Here is a 15,787-nt window from a genome sequence, read left to right on the forward strand (position 1 = left end):
TGAGCCATCAGCCCAGAGCCTGACGCGGGGCTCGAACTCACGGACCGCGAGATCGTGACCTGGCTGAAGTCGGACGCTTAACCGACTGCGCCACCCAGGCGCCCCAACACTGTATATTAACTATACTAGAATTGCAACACTTAAGAAAATAATTTATTTTGCTGAACCACACCTTTATTATAATACCACATTGGATTATGATTTTGACTTTTTTGACATGAACTCTACTTTTATAAAAAATATTGTTTCTATATCAAATTTAATTTTCTATGTCCCTCTTCTAGGTAAAGAGCCTATTATATGAAGGTAAGCTTTTGGGCTTCTATTTTCCTTGTAATCTATTCTTTTTTAAATCTCTTTTTAAAATATTCAAACCCTGACGTGGGGCTCGATCTCACAAACCATGAGATCATGACCTGATCCAAAATCAAGGGTTGGATGCTCAACCTACTGAGCCACCCAGGTGCCCTGTAATCTTTTCTTAATACAGCCGTTCACTGTGGTTTCTAATTCAGCTAGAAGTAAAGACATTGATTATCAAGTCTAGTTAGCCACTTAGCCTCCTTGTTTGCATCCTAAGTGACAACACAGATTGAGTTGCCTGAGACAACTGGCACAGGTGACCAAGTAGAGGAAAAAATCAGACAATTAGAGAGAAGCGGATGAGTTTAACTCTGGTCCTAAATGTTTAAGAATCCAGTGGCAGGAGTATTTTGGCATGATCTGCCCACTGGGGGAAATGTACAGATTAAGGCACTATCTGAGCCTGTCAAGAAGCTCAAGGCTTGGAGAAGAAGTCAGATATTGCCACACCACATGTGTATCAGTAAAGAGGTTTAAAACATGTGTTATGAGTCCTGGGTGGAGAGAGCCTCTAATGCCAGTGGAGACTGAGCGGAAGTGAACAAGATGCAAAATGGGGCTAATGGATTGTGAATGGGCTTCATGGACTGTGCTGATTAAGTGACCCGGCACATAGCGGGTCCTCAAATTCTGGTGTTGCTAATGGGGATACAGCACTGCTGGTATAGAGAAGGGTGACCTCAGGGCAGCAGAGCTCTCACATTGTACAAATAGAAGGTAAGGTTGCAGTTTGGAACCGAATGATAGAATTCAATGCCTGTCAGAAGATTCTGGAGTGCTGGGCCCTGTTCTACGTGCTGTCTTTGTGCTATCCACGTGTAAGGTGAGTGTTTCCTGCATGGTGTTTACCAGTGATGCAGGTGGTAACATTTGGATCTTGGGCTTTCACCATCTTGTGATTTGGGGAGTTATCCAGGGTTCTAGCTAGTGAGTAGTAAAGCTGAGATTTTACCCAAGTGTGTTTGATTCCAAGGCCATATGCACCTGAGTGACCATCCCACCCTGGTTCTCATGGATGGGACCCTTGGAGCAACAGAAAGACGTTGGAGGCCTCTGAATGCCAAACAAGTGACATTTAGAATAATTTCTCAGTATTTGTTTAAATGTTTATTTACTTATTTTGAGAGAGAGAGTGTATGCATGAGTGGTGGAGGGGCAGAGAGAGAGGGAGAGAGAGAATCCCAAACAGCCTCCACACTTTGAGTACAGAGTCTCACATGGGGCTCAATCTCACCAACTGTGAGATTATGACCTGAACCAAAATCAACTTATTAGGTGCCCAGGTGCCCGCCTCTCTTATTATTGTTATTGTTGTTTATCTATCTATCTATCTAAAGGATTTTTTTTTTAATTTTTTTTTTCAACGTTTATTTATTTTTAGGACAGGGAGAGACAGAGCATGAACGGGGGAGGGTCAGAGAGAGAGGGAGACAGAGAATCGGAAACAGGCTCCAGGCTCTGAGCCATCAGCCCAGAGCCTGACGCGGGGCTCGAACTCACGGACCGCAAGATCGTGACCTGGCTGAAGTCGGACGCTTAACCGACTGCGCCACCCAGGTGCCCCGAGGATTTGTTTATTTTTGAGAGAGAGTGAGAGTGCAAGTGAGGAGGGGGCAGAGGGAGAGGAAGACAGAAGACCCGAAGCAGGCTCTGTGTTGACAGCAGCGAGCCCGATATGGGGCTCAAACTTGTGAGCGGTAAGATGAGGACCTGTGCTGAAGTTGGATCTCAACTGACTGAGTCACCCAGGTGCCCCTTTCATTATTTTTAAAGGGTGGGTGAAGGTGGGGGGAAACCTGGAAGAAATTAGGTGAGTTATTTTTTCTTTTTGATTCTTGTTTTTAAAGTAATTACACTGATTTGTTTATTTGATAATGAAGGACAGAATGTAAGTATGTAGGATACTTGGTTTTTCTCCTTTTCTCCTCTGGTGATGTCAGAGCAGTTTGAACTCTTCATATATTCTAAGAAGAATGTTGCTTAATGATGGGATATTAGGGGACACCTGGGTGTCTCAGTCAGTAGTGTATCTGACTTTTGGTTTTGGCTCAGGCAATGATCACAAGGTCATGGGATTGAGCCCTGCCTTGGACTCTGCACTGAGCCTGGAATATGCTTAAGATTCTCTCTCTCTCCCTACCCTTCACCCACTCATGTGTTCTCTCTCTCTCTGAAAGAAAAAAAAGAGGAGAGAGAGAGAGAGACAGAGAGAGAGAGGGAGAGAGAGAGGAAGGAGAGAATGAGAGAAAGAAAAATAAAATGCCACTAACTAAAACTTGCTTTCTTCAGGGACCACAGTAATGCCAAAATGTTATATGTGACCACAGTGCCAGATCATGTGCCTTTGCTGTTGACACAATGGGTAATTTGATTTTACTGCTTTTGGTACTAATCTTAAGAGATTGCTGTTTTACCTTTTTGGTTAATTTAGATCAAATTTCTGATAAGATTAAGTACTACATTAAGGAAAATGCAAAACGTGCAGAAAACATATCCATTTGTGAGTAGAAGGTATAACCATCCCCCCCTTTTTTTCATTTTCTTGATTTCACCTGGAATTATGTTCACTTCTGGTTCACTGATTTTGCCATCTCCTCTTTCATCCTGATGTCCCATTTCATTCCATTCTCTAATAGGCTAAATTCAAAGCAATCATCACATATGTAAAATACCACATTATTTATTTCTGTAATGACTTACCCACCAAAGATAGGTTTTTATGTCAGCGTAATTAATATTTTTGAATTCTGAATCCTTTATTACATATTTGTGTAGATCAATGGAGCAAAGAAATGTGCTCAAGAAACCATATGGCAAAATAAGCTTCCCTCTTACGAAGCACATAAATGTAAGATAAAAATCCCTTCTTTGTCCTGGGTGCCTGGGTGGCTCAGTCGGTTAAACTTCCAACTCTTGGTTTCAGCTCAAGTCATAGTCTCATGGTTCGTGAGTTTGAGCCCTGCATTGGGCTTCGTGCTGATGGTGGGAAGCCTGCTTGGGATTCTCTCCCTCTGTCTCTCTCTGCCCTTCCCATGCTCACTTGCTCTGGCTCTCTCTCAAAACACAAATTAAAAACAGTATTAAAATCCCTTCTTTGTCCCTTAAAAATGGAAGTAAAAGTAATGAGTAAGTATTCCTGATGACTATGTGTTTTGTTGAAGAATAACAGTGAGACACTTGAGCGCACTAATGAATTTTTCAATGACATCATTCCAAGTGCGCATGCTTCGTTGCAATCTGAGAGAAATCAGAATATCAGGAATCGGGGCTTCCTGAGTTACCATAATTTGATGTCTGTGCCCTTCTGGTCATTAGGTGAATTGAGCCCCTCAGCGTTCCATGCTGTTCACTGCTGTTTCAAGCAGTAACACCACAGTACCTCTTTTATTTAGGAGTGAGGCAGAATTTGTTTTCATAACCCTGGCTTAATTTTTATATCATTCACTGCTGCTGGGAGAGAGCACTAGAAGTTTCTTGCCATGTTGAACAGTTCTTGTCCTCTTAATGCAGAGCAGAGAATTTTGAAAGAGAATCTGGTGACAATATTTCTCTTCCATAAAGAAAAGTCATTCATTGGGCTGTTTGGCTTGAAAGATTTTACACTTTCTTGATTTTTTCATTGTCATCCAGTTACAGTTCCATTGTGTCAAAACCAACATAGTTGCTCTGAATCATTTACACCTTCCACTGTTCTCTTCATCCTTCATTTCTTTATGTGTCTGGCTTTTCTCTTTGGCCCAAACTGGATTGACTGTTTTTAATGATACAGGGACTGACAGTGGGATATGTGCTATTGACAATGCTTCTTTGTGACACATTGTCCTGTGTTTGTTTGGAAAGCCTGGTACACGTTTTGTTTCTATCCTACTTGCAAATCGGGGAAAGGAAAAATCTATAAAGAACTTGAAAGGTGCTAATTTAGTAAACACTTCAGAAGTTTCAGAAGTAAATTCCCTCTATTTCCTGCAGGATTTCCATTGTACACTTTAGCTTTGAAGAAAAACAAATTTTTCATATCTTAGAATATTCGATTTATGTTATCTACTGAGTGATCTTCTTCTTGGGGAGAAGTCACTAGAGAGAATGTTTTGCTCAGGTTCACCTCTCCCTTAATGAAGTTCGTACCAGCGAAGTGAAGTTGAAGTCTGAAGAACAGGAGGTGAGATCGAAGTCTGAAGATACAGCCTGTGCAGACAGAAAATGCTCAGCTTAAGGTACACAAGAATCAGGTAAAAAAATTTACCATCAACTGTTATATAAATCAGAAATGAACACCATTACTTCCTTTTTAAGTTTCTCTTCTTTAACTGTGGTAAAATACATGCATTAGAAAGTTTCCCAGCATAAACTTTTAAGTATACATTTTAGGAGTGGTAAGTACATTCACGTTCTTCTAGTCATTCCACCTTTCTCAAATCTGTCTTAAAGTCAGGGGATACGAGTGCATGCATCAAGGATTCGATGCAGAGAGTCTTGACGTCTCATAAACCTGGAAGAGGTGTTGTTTAGAGGGAAGAAAACCGCAGTTGGTAGAATGAGTTTGCTCTGGGAAGGTAAAAAGTGGCTTCCTGCCTTGGGAATCCTGTTCTTTCTCCTCTCCCCGCTCGTTGCCACACTCGTGGGAACAGGTGCGCACCCTCAAGTACACTGTTTTAGGCTTGACAGGCAGCAAAAGAGAACTGGGGGACAACTGTGAGGCACCTAGGTGTGGGAAAGGGGCAAAGGACCCCAAATGGGACATGCTGAAGAAGAATGTAGATGTTTGTGATGGAATGTGTGGACAAAGAGGCTCACAGAAGAGTAAGACTTTCAGGAATTGTTACAAACACTGGTGTAAGAAAAGATGCGTCAGACAGTGGGGATAATTTTCTTTCTTTGAGCACATTTAACGCCAACCGTACTTTTACCATAGTAATCAGTAAAGAATTGTGTTTCTCCCTTCTGCCTTGATTTCTGTGATCTGCACCTTCCCTCACTTTGTGGAAACCTCAGGGTTCATTTTCATTGTTCTTTACATTTCAGCCCCATCGTAGCAACATGACTGCCATATGTATATATTTTGTTGTTAAACTCTAGACATTGGGTAGGAAATATTGGGAGGAGAATTCATGTGTACTGGGATGGTATCTTGCTGCAGATGAGATGGGAGTTTATGTCTGGTAGGAGATCAGAGGTGCTGGCATTACTGTGAATTCAGTTTTCCTTCCTTTCTCTCTTTTCCCTTCCCTTCCCTTCCCTTCCCTTCCCTTCCCTTCCCCTCCCCACATTCCTTTTCCAGGAGACAATATTCTGAAAGTGGGAAATTCACATCATTTTCTTTTTGTCAGTGTATTTTGCATTCTTCTCAACTGATGTCTTTGAGTCAGGTGGCAGGAGTTCCCTCATGAAGTGTAGAAATGTCCAGTAGGTCATTGTACAGTGTTAATAACACCATGTCCAAGAAAGATGTCTCTATGGCATTGTCATGGCCCGAGCCTTGATTGAGAGTTCAGGGCTCTTGGGAGAAATCAGACAAGTCAGGAACCCCTGCACCATCCTTGTGTGTTTAGTTGTGATGAGTTGGTCAGGCTTGGTTTTGTACACTGAAAAGAAATATGCTTATGCTGTCCCAATCACAAGAGCCTGAGTGTACCCCGTGTGGGCTTTATATATTTATGTGATGTATTGATGAGTAGGAATAGAGAGCTATGAAGAGTAGCTCAGAGTTGCCAAAGACTTGCCAGCATTCTGGAGTTTCCATTTGTTTAGTCCCTTAATAGGGGGTATCAGTGCTTTCCCCTGGTTGTGTTTGTGGATCTGTGCATTTACGGGGAATGGGAGAGGGCACATTTGAGACCTGCCTTCAGATTTCAGGGAGGGAAAAAGACAGAATTTCACATGGGCTACCAGGTAATCTATGTTTCTTTCCCTTTAATGAAGCTGCGACTGAAAGAATGGGAGCAGGTGAAAGGGGAGAAGCAGCTGTCGGCCACAGAGGAGAAACTGAAATTAGCTGCAGAAGAGCTGTGGAACTACAAGTGAGTTCAGCTCCTACCAGCAGCTCACACGACACCCATTGTATTACTTTGAAACTTTGTACAGTGTTTAGACCCAAGTAGCACACAAATCTATACAAATATTCAGGAGACATTTATTTATATAGACACTTCAAGAGAAATGTGACATTTTCCAGATGTTAAATTAAAAATATTAATCTAAACAAGTTAAGTCACTAAAGATTTCCTGATCCCCGGTGCTGGCCAGGCTATGTGGAAATGTGGTTCCTGAACATATTTCTGGAGGTGCTGGAAATGATTACAAACCTCAGGAAGCAGTTTGGTGGAGGATGAATCACATTGACAAGTATGACCATCCCGTTTGAGAGACCCACTTGTTGTAACCATGAGAAATATGATGAGGATACAAAGAAAAGATTTGAACTTTACAATGCAAGATCCTCATTGCAGAATTAGGGAGCTGTCACCACAGTCAAGGAAACCGTGTCAATGTGGAGCCCCACAGGCATCAAATAATAAATCCAAGATGATGTAGCGATGGCTTTGAGCTTTCTACTCTCCTCCTCATGTGAAATGTGTCTTATATGATTGGGTTGTGTGTATAAGAGTTCAGTTACTATACTGGGAACCTGGGCCAATTAACATCACCCTCAACATGGTGCTTCATCTGATGAAAGCCATTGCACACCCAGGAGAAGAGTAGAAGAAACACAAGAACAGCTGCAGCCGTCAGAGCTCACCTTCGGACACCAGGTATCTGCACTCTGCCCAGTAGTTCATGAGTGCTTCAGCACCTAATGCAGATGATCATAATGGGCCACTGAATGTCTCCACATGGGTTTTTATTGATGTGCTGACTCTTTCAGATTGCTCTTTGTGAGAAGGCAGCTCAGGACAACTGGGTAAGAATGTTTTTCTCTCCTCCTCTTGTGCACACCCTGCCACAGCTGAACGTGGATGTGTTTCTCCCTCCCACCTCAGGGCTCATGATCAGGAGACGGCGGTGGCAGAGCAGAGCAGGGAGGTGGCCTACTTGAAGTGCAGGTACAGGATTTTGACATATTTATTTTAAGGGTGCTGTGAGGTTTTTAAAAAGGCTAAACCGTTCGGTGTCCAGTGGAGGCCTGGGTGTGGTAACTCTTAGTGAAACTGATTCATCTCGATCTTCAAGACTGGAAGTCATCCAAAGACAGAGGCTTCCAGAGGAATTCAGGAGGCACAAACCAATGGCAAGAGGACCTGACAGGGAGATCCCTCCATGGAGAGGTATGGAGCACATCGTGAAATGCAGTAGTTTAACTTCTGTGGCAACATCCGCACAATCGGCTTCTTGTTACCGTGGGTGTAATTGTTTGGTCTCCTGCAAACAGTCCCAGGTGGTTACTAGAGGGCAAAGTTGTCTCACAGTGGTGACAGTACACTGTTTCCCTCAGATGCCCCCAGCCAGCAGGGCTCTTTGGGTCTGTCCCTTGTGAGTGGTTTAGCTCACGCCCCTCCAATGATTGTGGGCCCCCCTGCAACCTCCCAGTTACACTTAACTGGAGAGTGGATGCTAGAATGGACATGGGTCAGCCCCCCTTTCACCTTGAGACAATGTTGAAGGCTGTTTCTTTTGTTTCACATGAATAACGTGAACAACAGCATGAATTGCAGGCTGTATGTCCCAATGAGCTTTCTTGATTTGGCTTTTGGATAAATGCTCCATAGAAAATATGCTTTCTATAAAGAAAGCAGACATTTCTTTCCTCTGTTTAGAGGTCTCTTTATTCTTTGAAAGTTTTTTTTTTGTATTGTGAACTATAGTACTCCATTAGTAAAGTAAATCCTTGTGAAATTTCACTCCTCTCATATTATTTTATTAGCGTAACTCTAAAGCTTTGCAGGTCATTCCACACATGGAATTAACCTTTCCTTACCTCATTACTATAGCATTAGTCTCTTCAAGGCAATTTCTGTTCATGAATCCTCACATAATCCCTTGTCAGATACATAAGGCAGATGATGTGTACAGTAAACCACTTCAAAAATCCCACCCATGCCTTGTAGAAAAGGACAGTGTGCTTTCATGCTGATGTTTACCGACATTATCCTAACTAAGCCATTCTTATTTTCATTTTTAATCTGTGATAAATTGTCTTTTCCCATGATGTGTATTAGGAAACCCTTTTAGTGTTGATTTCCAATGAATTGAGCCCTGACATATCCACAGGTGGTTGATTACCAAATATCTAATGAAAGCCTTCTGGTGCCTTCCTCAAGGCTCCCCTGAGTCCCAAGCGGTCACCTGTGCCATGTGGAAAACCCTCTGTTTCTTGTAAGGGACCTGATTGTAGCAAGCAGTGTAATATGGTGGAGGAAGGCACGGAGGTTTTTTTTTTTTTCCACCCAGTCTATGCAAGTCAGAATAAACCTCCATCCCTTATTTGGCCTCTGTCAAATGCAGAACCTGGTGCAGCTTCTGTGAGGAACAAGAATTCTGTCCCTACTATGGGCACAGAGAAGGTCAAAGGAAATGATGTGACAATTTTCAGTTGTAAGTCTCTCTCTGGAATCTTTTGTCTCTTTATACAGCACTCTCTCCTGGTCTTGTCTCAAGGTTGTGTGTTCTGACATGTATCTATGGTGTTATTTACTTTACAAAGAGTAAAACTCTTTGCCAAGAGCCTATGGGCCTCTCTGTTCTTAGCTTGTTTGCCACCTTTGGTGGTGCCTCCAGAAGCCATAAGTGTTTAGAGGCTGAGGACCACAGGGAAGTCACTGTGTGTTTGTGGAAATATGAGGAGGATGACATCTCACTGCACACTTAGTCTCCTGGCCTGGCTCACTTCTTCCAGACCTCCTTTCATGGGAATGTTCCTGAAAACTGAAACAGTAGTGTTGTTGTTCTTTTACTCCTTTTCTATCCAGAGTTAGTCGCCAGCCTGTTTAGAACATCGATTGTAATTCTCACTAACTGAAAAACATGAAAAGCCCAACTTTCTGAGAGGTGCTTAGCAATTTTGAATGCTCTTATTTGAAGGTTATTTTTTTCTAAATTTCATAATTCATCAGTTTTCCCATCTCTTTTGGGAAATGTGCTTTGGCAGAGTCATTGCAGCTGTTCAGTTAGTAAAAATATTATGAATTCTCAGGCAAGACATATTTGCAGTAGAAAATGTACACTGGAACTGAAGGAACAGAGAGTGAAAGTCAGGTCTGATGTGCCAGTTTCTGGAAAAGAGCTGAAGCCATGTTCATGTAACCAGGTTCTTTTATGGCCTCTGTAGCTGTTATAGCTGGCATCTTCTATTCATACCTTAACTGTCTTTTCCATTTTGATATCAGAACATATTCATTTTAATTCTGTCATTTCAAATTCCAAAATATTTTCCCACGGGAAAAAATTAGTCTGTGTGTCACAGTGTACGTAAAAATTCAGCATTACCTGTGAATTCACATATTGTCTATAACTTTTCCTAACTAACTCCTGTAGGTGGCACTGTTCCTGCAGAAAACACTTTTCCCAATTCCCCTTTAGGGATGTCATCTCCCCAGAGATCTCTGTGGCTTCGGACAGCAGGTCCAGAGAGGGAGCCAGGTAACCGAGGCTGCCAGCAGGACCTTGCAGGCAGAGCTGGTATCAACTCCTGCTTCACCTTTTGCAAGCCTTTTACCTTCATTCCTCTTAGAGCCTGTTTCCTTACATTTAGAGCAGGGTGTGGCTGGCCATCCTTACCTTACAGAGTTCTGAGAATCAGAGCTCGGGCATGAAAGGTCTGTAGAAGGTTCTCTCATGAGTCTCTGGGGTTAAACCACTCATAAGAATTAACAGCACATGGACTAAAGATTTAAATGAATGCTATGAAATCATAATTTCCCATCCTTATTTCTGCTCTTAATATTCCAAGATGGAGCTGTTGAGGTGGTGAAGGGCTGGATGGAGAGTAGTCCTGGAAATAGATGCCTGGATGTGTGGAACAGACATTCTTTAGTAGTCTGGAATTATCTATCTGATCCTCTAGGACCGGCCACTTCCTTCCTCCATTTGCAGACACAGCCAGTACCATGCATGCTGCCAGAAATTTCTGTCTTGGCTCCTCAAACTCCTATAAGGTCTAGGTGGGACCCAGTGGGAGGGGTGGAGTTTTGTGGCACTGATGCTGCCCTGTTGAAACCAGGTGGATGGGAAGGAGACAGGCACTGTTCCTGCTTCATTGTGGTTCAGCTATGTTAGTGTTAGTGTTGGTGTTGGATTTTTCACCTTTTACCCTAACACATCTCAAAAGTTTAATATCTGTCCTGCAGGTCAACATGGCTGCCAGAGCATTTCCTTCTTTCCCAGAAGTGCCCTCCATGGGGCACTATCCCATGGGCTGCCCTTCATCACCATTCATGGGCTTGGGGCCACCCTTACCTTCTCCACCCTGGTGGTCTCTGGGACCTCACCCTCCATTTCCACCTCCACCTCCATTTCCACCTCCACCTCCACCTCCACCTCCACCTCCACCTCCACCTCCACCTCCACCTCCACCTCCAGCATTTGGTAAGATGATCTGAATAGTAGAAGTTGACTTGTAAAACACATTTCATCTTTTTTTCTTGTTGAGTCTTTGGGGGGAGTGCAGTGATGGCATCACAGGGCTTTCAGGTCAACCTGACTGAGGGCATTGTAACATTCTCAGGACATGCATGAAATGGGCTGTCATTTCCAAATGGTCAGCTGGGCAGCAAGTGTCTCTTATACAGAAGAAACAGGTCTTATACAGGTGGAAAGACATAGCACTCCTTAGTATGTAGCTTGTTACAGAGACCACGTGTTGGGCTCTCTGAGGGATGACACGCACCCCTAAATTTATTTCTAGCTAGTTGAGACCTGAGCTATTCACAGGTGCTTGATCAGTTATGAAAACACCTGAACCAAGGCCCTGTGGAATCTTTCTCAAGGGTCAGGGTCAGATCTCTTCTCTTGACTGTAATATTAGTCTAAGTAGATTTCTATTCAGAAATAGTTATATAATACCTGCTCACATGTGAAAGGAAGCTTATAGATAAGCTGAAAGATTGAACAATTCTCCTGGAGCCAGAAGAAACACACCCATGCTCTTCTGTTGAGGATTTATTGATGTTATACCAGTTGACACTCTCATTTTAATTCTTATCTATCATGAGATGGTGATTTATTACCCCTAATGTATATTAAGAAATGGCTGTTTTGGTGATGATTTCCAGATTTCCATTTGAGTTGACCTGTTGAAAGTTATTTGACTAATTATGAAGAACAAGAACCAGGGCCCTATGGTTTCTTCATTAAGATGAGGGGATGGATCTCCCCCTTATCGTCGGGGTCACCTGAGGCTTGTGGGTTACTATCTGCCTCTCTTCATGGTCCTGAGTGTGGGGAAGAGTTTAAGATGTCACAAGATGTGGTGTTTGTTTCAATTCTGCACAGTCTACTAAAAGGAGAATACACCTCCATCCCTTCTAGAGACTTTAGCCGATCCAGAAGCTGGTGTCACTCCCATGAGTCACAACAACAAGCACTCTACCAAAAATGCCAAGAAGGACCAGGTAAATGCTGGGGCCATTTTCAGCTGTCCATCTGTCGGGACACCCTCATTTGCGATACAGCGTGCTCTCCAGCCTTTCCCCTGTTTTGTGTGTTGTGTGATATGTCTGCCTGTTTCTATTTGCCAAATGCACAGCCTTAACCCAAGAGTCTACAGGCTTCTCTCTTTTCAGCCTGTCACCTTTTTCTGGTAAGTTTAGTAGCCAAAGGAACTCAGAGATTGAGGACCCTATGGCTTTTCCCATATGTTCTGGAAATAACACCAGGAAGATAATACTGCACTCCATACTAAAGTCTCTAGGCTTGTTGACTCCTACCATACCGCCTCTCTGGGGGATCAGTGTTGTTGTTATTTTCCTTTTTCTGGTCATGCGATTACGTGTTAAAGCTATGTGTTAATTGGAAATGCGAAAAGATGCCCCTCTATTTTGATATTGTGTGCTCTGTACAATTTATGACAAAGTCATTGTCATAACTCACGACCTTCACATCTTCATTGGTCAATGAGCTGTTTGGAATCCTTCAAGCTGTATCTTAGGTAAAAAATATTCTGAACACAAAGTCCTTCAGTTGTGTCTCCAATCCGTTATTAGAGCTGATACCATCACTCATGACACATCCCTGGGAATTGATACCAAAATCAAAACACGTTCGCATTAATTCTGTTACATGAATTCCTTCCTCTTATTTCCCATATGATGTATTACTCTGTGTCTTGTAGTGTGCTCAAAATCAGAATTCCTTATGAATTCAGATAAACACATGTGGGCTTAGTAGACATTGACAAGTAATATGTTTGTCACAGCAAACACTTTCTCAGTTGCCCTGCAAAATGCCAGGCACCCCCCAACTCCCCAGTGTCCTCTTAGACCTTTGACAGCACAGTGAGAGATGGGGAAGACCCCTTTCTCAGAGAGGGAAGCAGAGGGGGGCAAAGTGAGGGGCCGGCAGGCAGAACTTTTCCCCAGTAGTAGCTGTGATTTTTTGTGTGTGCAGATAATGAGCTGTTTATTTGCACTGAATTGTGTTTGTGTGTGTGTGTTCTGAAGATGCCAAAAACAGCTTCTACAGTCACTGTAGTGGAGGGATGCAGAGTAATCTTGGACATAGATGTCTGCCTGTCTGGAATATGCTACTTCATTTGTTTGGACTTACTTCTTTTAATCCTCTAAGATGGGATCATTTTGTTCTCCATTCTCAGACATGGGCAGGGACATGTGGTGACAGTAGTTTAGCCTCCTGCATTTATTTGCCTAGGCTGTAGGTGGTACCCAGTGGGAGGATAGAGTTTTCAGGTAGTGATGCTACTCTCTTGGATCCTAGTGGCGGACAAGGTGGCAGGTGCTGACACGTACTTCTCTGGGTTTCAGCTCCTTTGGATATTGGTTCTCTTGTCTGGCATATGAATGTAGCAGATACTTCTGTTCTGCAGGGCAGTGTGGATCCGTGGGGGTCTCCTCTCTTAACTGGAAGATTCTGCACACCCTACCCTAAAGGCCACCCTATGGGCTCCTGGGCACATCCACCTCCTGAACCTTGGTGGCCCTGAGGAACACCCTAAACCCCTCCACCTACACCACTTGGTAAGATGATCTGAGCAGTATGTGTTGACTTGCAAAACACATTCATCTAATTTTTGTTGTTGTTGAGTCTTGGACAAAGTGCAGAGGTGTTACCACTGGGCATTATAATGCAAGAGAAATGTGTCTACCGCAATTACTACATTCCTCAAGTGTCTCATGATCCCTATCATCTTTGTGTCATTTCTCCCACTCTGTGTTGGTACATATGTCTCTTGTGGAGATGGAATGGGGCCATATACAGAAAAGCAGGCATGGCGCTTCAGCAGATGTGTGCTGTACACAGTCCATGTGCTGGACAGTGGGAGGCATGAGGCTCAGCCTAACGTGTATCTATCGAGTTGAGCCCTCACTCATCCACAGTTGTTTGATGAGTCATGAAAGCACCTGAACCAGGGCTATAACAGGTCTTCATTCAAAGTTTAACAGATGGTTCTCCCCTTCACCTTGGGATCACCTGAAGCATGTGGGATACCCCCCTCTGCATGTGATTTGGGATGTGACTGGGCCAAAGAGTTTAAGTTGTTTGAGGAATGAGGTGATGGTTTTTGTTTTTAGTTTTTTGTTTTTTGTTGTTTTTTTTTTTTGTCTCTGCACAATCTACTCCAATCAAAATAAACCTCCATCCCTTCTCGGGTCTTTTGCAGATCCAGATTTTGCTCCCGTGATTGACAACAAAACTGACTCTACCAAAAGGACCAAGAAGGACAAGGTAAGTGCTGTGGACATTTTCAGTTGTAACTCTTTGTGGAAACCCTTATTTTTCTGTTCAGCACTCTCTCCTGGCATTGTGTCTGTTTTTTGTGTGTATAATATGTCTGCTTGTTTTCTTATTTTCAAAATGTACAACCTTAACCCAAGTGTCTACGGGTTCTCTATTTTCATCCCGTCAACTCCTTGTGGTAAGTTTAGAAGCCAAACATGGTCAGGGCTGAGGACCTGAGGGCTTTTCCAGTATGTTCCTGGAAATAACCCAAGGAGGATGACACCACACTCCACCTGGAAGTCTTCTGGCATGCCTCATTTTTTCTGGACCTCCTCAAAGTTAAATCATTGCTTTTGCTGTTACTTCTGTTCTGTTTCTGTCTAGGGGATTAACGTGTTCAGAAAATCTACGGTTATCCTTATGGTATTAAAATGCAAAATGCCTTCACTCCAACTTTATTTTAGTATGTGTCATTTAGAGTGTTCTTAGACAAAATAAATTTCATACCCATCACCATTTAGCCTTTTTTTCTTTTTCCTTCCTTCCTTCCTTCCTTCCTTCCTTCCTTCCTTCCTTCCTTCCTTTTTCTTTCTTTCTTTCTTTCTTTCTTTCTTTCTTTCTTTCTTTCTTTCTCTCTTTCTCTCTTTCTCTCTTTCTTTCTCTCTTTCTTCTTTTGTAAATGTGCTGTCTGGAATCCCTTCACATTTGCCCTCAGTCTAAATACTCTGAACTATAAGAGGTGACATATTTATCCAAGAAAACATGCATTGGAACATAAGTGGCGAAGAGAGAAAATCCGTTATTACCTGCATTGTAATTCCCCAGTGTGTCCTTCATTTGTATTCGCATGAGCACGTTCTCTTGTGTCCTGTGTCAGTGTTACAGGTGAAGCATGGAAATGTAAAGCAGAAATGAAAGTGCATTTGTGTTAATTGTTAATTAGAATTTCAGTTCATTTTTCCAGAGGACATGATTACCCTGCAAATTATACTGTACTTAAACTGAGAAGTACCACTGAATTAAAATAAATTACCTAAGCCTAACTAACATGTATAGGTAACATGTTTCTCTAGGAACATGCTTTTCCAGGTTCTCTGCATGACCTCAGGATTCCCATTGCCCCATGTGTGTCTGTGCCCATGGATAGCAGCACTTCCAGAGAGGAGAAGACCCCATTGTCAGGAGAGAAGCAGATTGGGCACAGGTGGGGGTTTAGAGGAAGAGCTTTGAGCCACGAGGGCTATGATTCCATGTGTGGACACTGGCATTGTCATTTCTTCTCATTTTGTAATTCTTCACATACAAATAAGCAGCCTCTGTGGTGGAGGAGGATGAGGGGTGGTGGTTGATCCTGGACTTAGATGCCTTCATATCGGGAATATGCTATTTTATTAATTTACTCCGTATTCACTCCATGAGTCCTCTAGGACAAGAGCCCTTGCTGTCCTACATTTGCAGACATATGGGGACACTATTTTCTTCCCATAGCCTCCGTTCCCCACCCCCAAAGCTCTCAGCAGAACCCAAAGTATGGGTAGAGTCTTTTGATGCTGATGCTGCCTGCTTGGAATCTGGTGGTAGGAAAGCTGGCAGGAGA

The 15,787-nt window shown here is 42.9% G+C and overlaps 1 long non-coding RNA gene across 2 annotated transcripts; it reads left to right on the top strand.

Annotated features, from left to right (window-relative positions):
- The first annotated feature begins 7,253 nt into the window (after positions 1-7,253).
- Positions 7,254-13,482, top strand: LOC147577017 (uncharacterized). 2 transcript variants are annotated; one of them, XR_015240608.1, is made up of 3 exons: positions 7,254-7,403; positions 11,824-11,931; positions 13,337-13,482. It is a non-coding gene; the product is annotated as an uncharacterized LOC147577017 (long non-coding RNA). The 2 variants fall into 2 exon arrangements; XR_015240609.1 differs by lacking the exon at positions 7,254-7,403 and adding an exon at positions 7,413-7,625.
- Positions 13,483-15,787: the final 2,305 nt, after the last annotated feature.

Source organism: Puma concolor, chromosome D1 (assembly GCF_028749965.1).
Source record: "Puma concolor isolate L17-30 chromosome D1, mPumCon1.1.hap2, whole genome shotgun sequence".
In the NCBI taxonomy this organism is placed as follows: domain Eukaryota; kingdom Metazoa; phylum Chordata; class Mammalia; order Carnivora; family Felidae; genus Puma; species Puma concolor.